The sequence below is a fragment of the Felis catus genome, chromosome C1 (assembly GCF_018350175.1).
Source record: "Felis catus isolate Fca126 chromosome C1, F.catus_Fca126_mat1.0, whole genome shotgun sequence".
Taxonomy (NCBI): domain Eukaryota; kingdom Metazoa; phylum Chordata; class Mammalia; order Carnivora; family Felidae; genus Felis; species Felis catus.
The window spans coordinates 101,590,516-101,602,112 of record NC_058375.1 but is presented as its reverse complement, the minus strand read 5'-3'; the positions used below and the strand labels follow the sequence as shown (position 1 = coordinate 101,602,112).

The window sequence follows — 11,597 nt, the reverse complement described above, 5'->3', positions numbered from 1 at the left end:
ATTAAATGAGCTGTGGTATGTAAAAAGTGCTTTGGACAGGACCTGGCACATAAAAAACATGTGCTATTCTTATTCTACCTTTAATAACAATAACCAGTCAAAAAAAGGGTTGGGAAAATAGGCTAATGTTAACATCTCCATTATAACCAAGATTAGAAAATACCTATGAATAAATTTAACAAAAAAAGTACTGATAAGTAAAACCATAGAATTTTACTCAAAAATATAAATTATGATTTAAACCAGTTATCTCGTAACTTTTCCGTAAAGGACCAAATAGTAAATATTTTGGGCTTTGTGGCATATATGGTCTCCATAGCAACTATTCAACTCTGCCACTGCTCAACTTCAGCTGTAGCACTATAATAGCTATAGACAAGATATAAATGATGGGCATGGCTAGATTTGGCCAATGGGCTGTAGTTTGCTGACCCCCAACTTTAAAAAACGGAATTACATGCCATATTCTTGGGTGAAACAATTTAACAAGTATAAAAGTCAATTTTTCTAAAATAATTAATAAAAAGAGATATTTTGTAAAAATAATTGCATTGAGATAGCTTTAAAAAAATTAGCACAACTGAGAAAGCCCAGAACCAATTTTTGTCTTTCCCCCTTCCCTGACTTCTCTCTCTCTCTCTCTCTCCTTACGTATTTAGCAGAAAATGTCAAATAGATCTAGGTTTTGGATGAGCAATTTTTCTTTGAAGTTTACTTATTTTGAGAGAGAGAGAGAGAGAGAGAGAGAGAGAGGCAGAGAGAAGGGGAGAGAGAGAATCCCAACCAGGCTCTGAGCTGAAGGCACAGAGCCCAATGCAGAGCTTGATCTCATGAACTGAGAGATTATGACCCGGGCCAAAATCAAGAATCATACACTTAACTGACTGAACCACCCAGGCGCCCCTGGGATGAGAACTTTTAAATCAAGATAGAAAACCTAGAAGCCATAAAAGGAAAGACTGATTTTTTTTTTTTTTTTTTTTGGAAAGCGCGAACGCAGTCCCCCACTACCACAAATTATGCAGTCGAGTTTCCCACATTTGGGGAAATCGCAGGGGTCAGCACATCCGGAGTGCAATGGATAAGCCTCGCCCTGGGAAAACCACCTTCGTGATCATGGTATCTCCCCTGCCAGGTAAGTATAAAGACTGATTTTTTGATTGCATAACAATTAAGAATGTTTGTATAGTAAGAGATAATGTTTGTATAGTAAGAGTATAAGGTAGAGAGTGAGAATAACTTCTCTGCAATGCATCTGAGAAATAATATTTAAATACACAAAGTTCTTACACTGCTACTAAAAAGACAAAAACACAATAAGAACGGGAAAAAGCAATTCGAAGAAATGCAAATCCAAAGGGTTCATTAATATATGAACATATGTTCTGTTTCAGTGGTAGGAACATCTCCCCTATCGGATGGTAACACAAGGATGTGTATTGCAGCTGTCTTTGTGATAGAGAGAAAAGGACAAACAGAGCAAATGCTTATCAATCTGAGAATGGCTGAGTACACTGTAATACATCCAGAATATAAATATTACAAGGAAATTAAGAAGAATGAGTTAGAGTTTCTAGTTTAGCTGAGGGATTTCTAAATGTACAGAGAAAATAGAGATGCACGTATGGTCTCTTCTTTTTGTAAACAATGCGCCTCCCCAAATCTTATGTGCATAAGTGTGTACATTTATATATAAATTATACAAGCACAAAAGAGTAAAAAACATTGATTACTTGAAGAGATGGGGATGTGGAGGGGGGTGGAAAGAAGCAAGGCACATGCATACACACAGTTTGTAAGGAAAAAAAGTGCTCATAATTTAAAAAATCTCACTTATGTAAAATTTTATTTATATATCCAGAGGTGGCATTAAAAATATTTAACAACCGGTATGGCACAGGTACAGACCAATCAGAACAGATGCTGGCTGGTACATTGTACGGGTGTGTGCTCACTGAATATTGGCCCTGTTATTTCTCTACATACTCGTGCCTTTATTTCTGTGGGATAGATTCCTAGGAGTTGGATTGCTAGGTCAAAGGGTATGTGTATTTCTAATTTTAAAAGAAATTGCCAGATTGCTGTCCAAAAAGACTGTAGCAATTCACATTTCTTCTAGCGATATGTAAGAGTGCTTTTTCCCCACATCCCAACAGCAGTGGAGAACATATCAATCACTGAGCAGGGAAATATTCTAAGATAGGCAAGTATTCTGTCTCTCAGCTGGAAGCCTCAGCTGTTGAAAAGAGTGAAAGGAGCTTGTGGTTTTAAAGAAGGTCTCTGACATGCTAATCTTAAACTCTGAATACTATGTGCTCAAGGTAGAATGTCTACCAGCTGCTCCTGCCTTCCCCCATGTTAATCCCCACCAACTCCAATTTAGGCTTGTCCCTTCTTCCTAACCTGAGGTGATAATTTTATTGCAGCGGATGTTCCTATCTTTGAGATATGTGGTACCATTTAAAGCTTTTATCACTAAACCCACAGGATTTGGTTCCCTCAGCAAATGGACACCATAATAACTAACTACTATTTTTAATAAACCAAAGTACAAATCAGAAAACTCAAATGACAAGGGCATTGGTGTAGGTAATGCAGACTCATGGTGTCTCATAACACTTTGTGGGAAAAAGATAATTGAATATGGGATATAGAAATTATTCTTTGGTTAGAGTTTTTTTATCCCATGAGGTGGGCAGAATGCTTAAAGGTAGAGAGAAACAGGAAGGAGGTAATTATGGCTAAATTCTCAGCATGGTTGATGGGATGAATAATGATATTATTTATAAAGAACAAAGGTGAAGAAGTGCGTTAAAAAAGAAAGGAAAATTAAATTCAGTTTTGAACACTGAATTTCATTTACTAACAACATTTGAGAGCCCTCTATATTCTGGGTGCTGAGGATCCAGAGATAAATGACACAGCCTAAGCCCTTAAGACACTCTAAGTCTATCTAGATCTATAAATGGACAATTAAAGTCTGTGGTATATGTTTTAGTTAAAATAATATTCCAAGATAATATAGAAGAAAAAAAAAAAAGAAACCTAGTTCTAACTAAGGGGTCCTGGGAGTCTTGCTGGTAATGGTGATGCCTGAGTTTACACTGGGAATAGTGTGAGTCCAGTGAAACGTAAGGGAAGGGCATTCCAGATGGAAGGAGAACATTTACCAAGGCACAAAGGGAGGGTGAATGGAACAGGTGTAGGAAAATACAAGTGGTTAGATATAGCCAGAATGTGAGTGCACATAGGGCAATGGCAAGAAACATGTTGAGGAGTAGGATCATGAGGTGAGGATCAGCCTTTTAATCCATGCTGAAGAACTGGGTTTTACCCTGTAGTTGGGCAATGAATCATTGATAAAGGAGGTGAATGATAACCAAATTTCTATTCAAAATTGATCACGGACCTCTGTAGAGAAGGTGGATTTGAGGAGAGATGGTGGGACTGGAGACAGAAGACACTATCAGGAGGGGCTGCAAGCATCTTAGCAAGATCCTAAGGCCACAGGGACACAGGTTGATGCTCTCCTTTGTACCAGATGTCTGTATGACATTTCTGGTTGTCCCAGACTGCCCACCTTCAATTCTGCCTGTCTCTTCTCATTTCCCATTCATCTTTCTGTCTAGCAAAGCCTATCTTTGTCAGCTATTGGAGTAAGCGATCAATTTGATACTGAATGACGAATAAGTCATAGGCTTATTTTAGGAGAACCACCTTTAATTCTATATTGGTAGCATTGCAAGTAAGGTTACTTAGTTAAAAGCTGTTAAAAACTTAGTTAAAAGTTAATTTTTGGCTATGTGACAATCTTTTATACTTCACAGCTGGCCACCTGCTCTGCCTGCTTATAAAACCAGCCTTGTGTAGCATACAGCATGGTCAGAGGTCAACAAGAGAGATTTTTTTGCCTCCACCTTTGACAGTGTCTCTGTATCAGTTTCTTTAGTTACAGAAACCAAAAGCAACTCTGGCTAACTTGAGCAAAGGTTAAGATGTTGGGGATGAAGCAGGGTGAATTTCTTGGAAAGATACGTGAGATTTCACAGAAGCAAAGGAAAAAGTGAGCAACCGGGTTGGGGAAGTCAAGTGGCTCCAGGAATACTTGAGTCAGGAACTGGTAAGTGTCCCTCTGGGACACTGCCTTAGAGGGGACTTGACTCCAATTTAGATTCCATAAAGAAAGCTCTTGATTGGCTTAGTTTGCTTAATGTACTTATCCCCTGGTGAGGGCAGGGTGAAGGTGAGGGATGCCATGGTTCATTCCCAGGGAAAGTGGAGGCTATCACCAGAAGAACAGGAAAAGGATGCTGGGCAGGCAAATACAACAGACATCCACTATAGTATTGCCTTGCTAACTTATCAACTAGGTGGACTAGGAGATTCTAAACTTTCTTCTTCCTCTAAACTTTGGGCTTTGTGAGTCAAATATGGCTAGGTGTCCTCCTATGCCTTTATAAGTTTATAGATACATCTTATCAATTCTTTCCTTAGTCAGTGAGACAGTTTCAGTTTTAGATGCTTAGCTGGATAGGGTCTGAATAGAACTACCAGTGTTTGCATGCTGGATATTTCCAACTGGCTTATAGCAATGGAAAGGCTAGTGTTTAAAAAATAAAGCTATGAAAGAAATTTTCTTAAGGGTTATAGAAAGATACAAGTTTCATAGCTTCCCTGTAGCAGAAGGCTATTCCAGGAAATTAGCTTTGTTTAAAATATGTGGAATCTTTAGTTCTAGGGATTTCTACTTGCCTTTCCATTTCAAGACCAAGAATGTACACTTTTAAGATTATTAAAAATAGTTTTTCCATCTCTGACCAGACAAAATGTTGACCAAAAAGTCAATTACAGCAGAAGCTGCTTAATTAGTCCATGTGTTAGTGGTGTGGCAACTGCCATAAAGACATTTCCAGAGACCCTCTAAGTGTTCTTCATGGGCTCCAGGCAGCCTGGGTCTCTGGCTTGCAAGGCCCTGGCAGCAGCCTTCACTTGCCTTTTTACAGTAATAACAGATGGTTGGCACAAATTGATGTTTGCCACCATAAGTTTCTTTCTACTCAAGACCATAAGATACTTTTTGGCTGTGTTCTGGCTTCATCGTGGAACTTTTTCTCCTTCATTAAAGATGGACAAAATCCTAGTGATTTGAGTTCTGGCTTTGATTTGGGAGGTACACTTCGAGGAAGAATGGACTGTGTGCCTTTGATTTCTAACCTTCTTTTTACTTGTGTGTGACTCAAACTGAAATTATAGCCTTCTATTATTTTCCCCTTGAATGGTTTTTGACCTGCTTCTAACAAATAGGAAAAATAAACTAACCAGCATGAGAAAACCAGTGTCAACATTAGAAAAACATGTGTAAGAGCAAATGGAAAACCAACATCCACGACTCATTAAAATTAATGGCAGGGCGTGGCACACAGCTGCCCACTGATGAGAAGAAAGCTATACTCTGAATTGGTGGGGAATTAACTATTGTAAAAGGAGAAGCAGAGTAATAGTGATTTGACCTGGTAACATCAGTGGGGGGATGGCAGGGAAAGAAACAAATATTTAAGCATTTGCCTCAGAGTCAGTGGTTTTTCTTGATACATAGATATTTTTCACCATGGAAATACTCATTCAGGGATGATTGCAGTGGTTATGACAATAGATGCCAGTAAAATAGGAAAACTAGAGTGTTCTAAGGAAAAGAAGATTTAGATTTGAGACATCTTGAAATGCTCTAAGAGGATCTCATTATAGACACTTGGACAGGAAATAAGAATTTTATTCATTTATGAATACCGGACACACTTAAATGATTTAAGTCAAAGGTGAAAAAAAAGTGAAACAAGGAAAGGTGAAAGAAAGCTGCTTATCAGACACACCATATGTCACTTCTGCTCATAATCATTGGCCAAACAAGTCATGTGGGCAAACAGGGAAATATGTTCTTCCTACCAGGAGGGCTTGGTGAACACCTGCGGCACATATTTTAAACAAATATTCAACTGACCATATTACTAACACAATTTTGTTTAGTTATTATAGATTTTCAGTTTATGTCTTTATTTTTAATTTTTTTACAGTTTTATTGAGATACAATTGAAACACAACATTGTGTAAATTTAAGGTGTACAATGTGATGATTTCATAATATGTATATATTGTGAAATGTTTATTACAATAAAATTAGTTAACACATCCTTTCCCTCAAACAATGACTATTTTGTTGTTATGGTAAGAAAATTAAAGCTCTATTCTCATAGCAACTTTTGAGTATACAATCCAATATTATTAACTATCGTTCTCATGCTATACCATAGGTCTCCAAACCTTATTCATTCTATAACTAAAAGTTTTTACTCTTTGACAAATATTTCCCTAATTCTTCTACTCCTTAGCCCCTGGCAACCACCATTCTACCTTGTTTCTATGAGTTCACTGAACTCCATATATAAGTGAGATTATGCAGTATTTGTCTTTCTGACTTATTCCAATTAAATAAATGAAAGTCCATCCACATTGTCTCATGGCAGGATTTCCTACTTTTTAATGGCTGAGTAATATTTCACTCTGTGTATGTATGTTTGTGCATGCTTCTTTATTCGTTCATCCATTGATGGATACTTAGGTCTTGGCTATTGCACATAATGCTTCTATGAACATGGTAGTGTAGATATCTCTCTGAGATCTTACTTTCATTTCCTTTGGATATAGTTAAAAGTGTGATTACTGGAGCATATGGTAGTTCTCTTTCTAATTTTTGGAGGAAACTCCATACTGCTTTTCAATTTACATTCTCAACAACAGTGTACTGGAGTTTTTTCTCTACATCCTTACCAGCATTTATTATCTCTTCTCTATTTGATAAAAGGTATCCTAGCAGGTGTGAGGTGATATCTCATCATAGTTTTGATCTGCCTTAGCTCGATGATTAGTAATGTTGAATGCCTTTTCATGTACTCGTTGGCCATTTGTATGTCTTCTTTGAAGAACTATCCATTCAATTTCTCTTCCCTTTTTTTTTTTTTTAATTAAAAAAAAATGTTTATTTATTTTTGAGGAAGAGAGGGTGCGAGCAGGAGAGGGGCAGAGAGATGGAGACAGAATCTGAAGCAGGCTCCAGGCTCTGAGCTGTCAGCACAGAGCCCAACACCAGGCTCCAACTCCCAAACAGTGTGATCATGACCCGAGGCTAAGTCAGATGCTTAAGTGACTGAGCCACCCAGGCACTCCCTCTTCCCAGTTTCTAATCTGATTATTTTTTTGCTATTGACTTGTAGTAGTTTCTTATACATTTTGAATGCTAACCTCTTATCAGATACGCGGTTTGAAACTATTTTCTCCCATTCTATAGGTTGCCATTCATTTTGTCAATTGTTTCTTTTGCTATACAGAATTTTTTAAATTTGAGGTAGTCTTACTTGTTGAGTTTTGCTGTTGTTGCTTGTGCTTTTTGGTGTCACATCCAAAACAAACAAACGAACAAACTATCGGCAAGACCAATGTCAAGAAGTTTTCCCTAATGTTTTATTAGAGAAGTTGTACATGTTTCTTAATCTATTTTAATTTTTTGTGACTGATGTAAGATAGAGGTCCAATTTCATTCTTTTGCATATGAATATCTAGTTTTTACAATACCATTTATTGAAGAGACAGTCCTTTCCCCATTGAGTATTCATGGCTTCCTTGTTAAATATTAGTTGACCATATATGTGTGGCTTTATTCCTGGGCTCTCCATTTTGATCCACTGGTCTGTGTGTCTGTTTTTGTGTCAGTACCAATCACACTGTTTGGTTACTATAACTTTAAACATACTTTGAAATCAGAAAATGTAATGCCTCAAGCTTTGTTCTCCTTTCTCAAGATTGCTTTGGTTATTTGGGGGTCTTTTGTCGTTCCTTACAAATTTTAGGATTGTTTTTGCTATTTTTGCCATTGGAATTTTGATAGGAATTGCACTGAATCTATACATGGCTTTGAGTAATATGGACATTTTAACAATACTAACTTCTTATCCATGAACACAGGATATTTTTCCATTTATTTGTGTCTTCTTCAATTTCCTTCATCAATGTCATATAGTTTCCAGAGGGTAAAGGGTTTATACTTTCTTGGTCAAATTTCTTCCTAAATATTTTATTATTTTTGATGTTATTATAAATTGGATTGTTTTCTTTCTTACTTGACACATCCCCAAAGGCAAGGGAATTAAAAGCAAAAATGAACTACTGGGACCTTATGAAGATAAAAAGCTTCTGCACAGCAAAGGAAACAACCAACAAAACTAAAAGGCAACCAATGGAATGGGAAAAGATATTTGCAAATGACATATCAGACAAAGAGCTTGTATCCAAAATCTATAAAGAGCTCACCAAACTCCACACTCAAAAAACAAATAACCCAGTGAAGAAATGGGCAGAAAACATGAATAGACACTTCTCTAAAGAAGACATCCGGATGGCCAACAGGCACCTGAAAAGATGCTCAACGTCACTCCTCATTAGGGAAATACAAATCAAAACCACACTCAGATATCACCTCATGCCAGTCAGAGTGGCCAAAATGAACAAATCAGGAGACTATAGATGCTGGCGAGGATGTGGAGAAATGGGAACCCTCTTGCACTGTTGGTGGGAATGCAAATTGGTGCAGCCACTATGGAAAACAGTGTGGAGGTTCCTCAAAAAATTAAAAGTAGACCTACCCTATGACCCAGAAATAGCACTGCTAGGAAGTTACCCAAGGGATACAGGAGTACTGATGCATAGGGGCACTTGTACCCCAATGTTTATAGCAGCACTCTCAACAATAGCCAAATTATGGAAAGAGCCTAAATGTCCCTCAACTGATGAATGGATACAGAAATTGTGGTTTCTATACACAATGGAGTACTACGTGGCAATGAGAAAGAATGAAATATGGCCCTTTGTAGCAACATGGATGGAACTGGAGAGTGTTATGCTAAGTGAAATAAGCCATACAGAGAAAGACAGATACCGTATGTTTTCACTCTTATGTGGATCCTGAGAAACTTAACAGAAACCCATGGGGGAGGGGAAGAAAAAAAAAAAAGGAGGTTAGAGTGGGAGAGAGCCAAAGCATAAGAGACTCTTAAACTCTGAGAACAAACTGAGGGTTGATGGGGGGTGGGTGATGGGTATTGAGGAGGGCACCTTTTGGGATGAGCACTGGGTGTTGTATGGAAACCAATTTGACAATAAACTTCATATATTGAAAAAAAAAGCAAAGTAAAAAAAATAAAAAATAAAATAAAATAAATTGCATTGTTTTCTTAATATCTTTTTCAAATACTTCATTGTTAGTGTATGAAAATGCAATTGATTTTTCTAAGTTGATTTTGTATCCTAAATTTTTAGAGAATTTTATCATTAGTTCTTACAGGTTTTTTTTGTTTGTTTGTTTGTTTGTTTTTGGTGGAGTCCTCAGGATTTTATATATACAAGATCATGTCATGAACAAACAGAGCCAATTTTACTTCTTCCTTTCTGACTTGAACGTCTACTTTTTCATTTTTCTTTCCTAACTGCTCTTGGTAGGCCTTATAGTACTATGTTGAACAGGAATGATGAGAATAAGCACCCTTGTCTTGTTCCTGATCTAAAAGGGAAAGCTTTCAAACTTTCATCATTGAGTATGATGCTACCTGTGGGCCTGTCATATATGGCCTTTATTATGTTGAGTTATGTTCCATCTATACCCAATTTGTTGAGAGTTTTTATCACGGAAGTTTTTGAATTTTTTCAAATGACTTTACTACATCTATTAAGAATACCGTATCATATTTTTCTTCCATTCTGTTAATGTACTGTATCACATTTATTGATTTGCACATACTGAATCATTCTTGAATCCCAAGGATAAAGCCCACTTGATCACAGTCTATGGTCCTTTTAATGTTCTGTTGAATTCAGTTTGTTATTATTTTGTTGAGAATTTTTGCATCTATTTTTGACAGAGATATTGTCCTGCAGTTTTCTTTTCTGGTAGAATCCTTATCTGGTTTTGGTATCTGGGTAATTCTGGGTTGTAAAGTAAGGTGCAGAGTCTTCCCTCCTTTTCAATTTTTGGGAAGAATTTGAAAAGAATTGGCATTGACTTTTTTTTTTTTTTTCAGTGTTTTGTAGAATTCACCTGTGAAGCCATCTGGTCCTGGGCCTTTCTTTTTTGGGGGATTTTTGATTACTGTTTTGATCTCTAACTCATTATTGGTCTGTTCAGAATTTCTTTTGCTTTGTGATTCAGCCTAGGTAAGTTATATGTTTCTAGGAATTTCTCTTCCCATGTCAAAGTGTTGATCTTCGTTGGGGGACAAATGAAGTCTCCTACTTTACGTCTTGGTTATGTCTAGCAAACTTGTCACTTCATCCAAGTTTTCAAATTTATTAAAATAAAGATTCTCACACTATTCTCTTATTTTATCTTAAATTTTGACTGTATATCTACTATGTTCCCCCTACTATTTTATTTGTGTCTTCTGTTTTTCCCATGATTAATTTTTCCAGGATTTTACCTACTGGCTTTTCAAACTAAAGGGTTTTGTGGTTCCCCCCCCGCCCACCTTAATACTTCTGATTTCTATTGTACACATTAAGTTGCCCTTTTCTTTATTGTTTTAGCCTAGTCTACTTAGACTTTTTCTAATTCCTTAAGTCAATATGTAACTATTCAATTTTCACTTTTCCCTATGTAAGCATTTAGCATTATATTTCCCTTATTTGCTGTCTCTCACAAATTTCTGGATGTAATAGTTTTACTATTACTCAGTTCTAAATATTTTATAATTTTCATTTGACTTCTTTTATCTTTGGGTTTGAAAACATGTTTTTAAAATTTCTGAGCAGATTATCACTTTTGTTGTTTTCTAACTTGATTTTACTTCTAACTTAAATTTATTTCATTTGATTATTATATTATTACACTTAATTTTAATATGTGTGTACTCTTGCTTTATGGTCTGATACAAGGTCAATTTTGGTAAGGAGAGTGGACATTCTATAATTGCTAAATTTGGTATTTTAAATACATCTTTATTCAACACTGTTAATTGTGTTCTTTACATATTCTATACTTTTAATTATTTTTTGTCTGTAAATCTATCATTTCCAATAGAAATATATTCAAATCACTCACTGTGAATCTGGACTTGTGGTTTTCTCTTCACAATTTTCATTTTTAAGGGTGCCTGGGTGGCTTAGTTGGTTAAGTATCCAACTCTTGATTTCAGCTTAGGTCATGATCTCCCGGTCGTGAGATCAAGCCTCGCACGGGGGTTTGAACTTTGGATTCTCTCTCTCTCCCTCTCTCTGCTCCTTCCTCTCTCTCTCTCTCTCTCTCAAAATAAATAAATAAACAATAAAACAAATAATTGTTACTTAAAAAAGCATACTTTGCATCTATGCTATAACTTGCACGTAAACTTAGGATTGTTGTAGTTCCTTTGCAAACTGTACTTTTTGTCACTAGGTAGTGACTCTCTTTCCTTTGATAATGTTCTTTGACTTAAAATAAATTTTGTCTAATATTAATATAGCTTCTCCAGTGTTATTTTACTTAACACTCTGTGGGACGTATTTTTCATCATTTACAA

The 11,597-nt window shown here is 36.3% G+C and overlaps 1 non-coding gene across 1 annotated transcript; it reads right to left on the bottom strand.

Annotated features, from left to right (window-relative positions):
• Positions 1 to 980: 980 nt before the first annotated feature.
• LOC111562191 lies at positions 981 to 1,143 on the bottom strand. The gene has a single exon (XR_002745233.1). It is a non-coding gene; the product is annotated as a U1 spliceosomal RNA (small nuclear RNA).
• Positions 1,144 to 11,597: the final 10,454 nt, after the last annotated feature.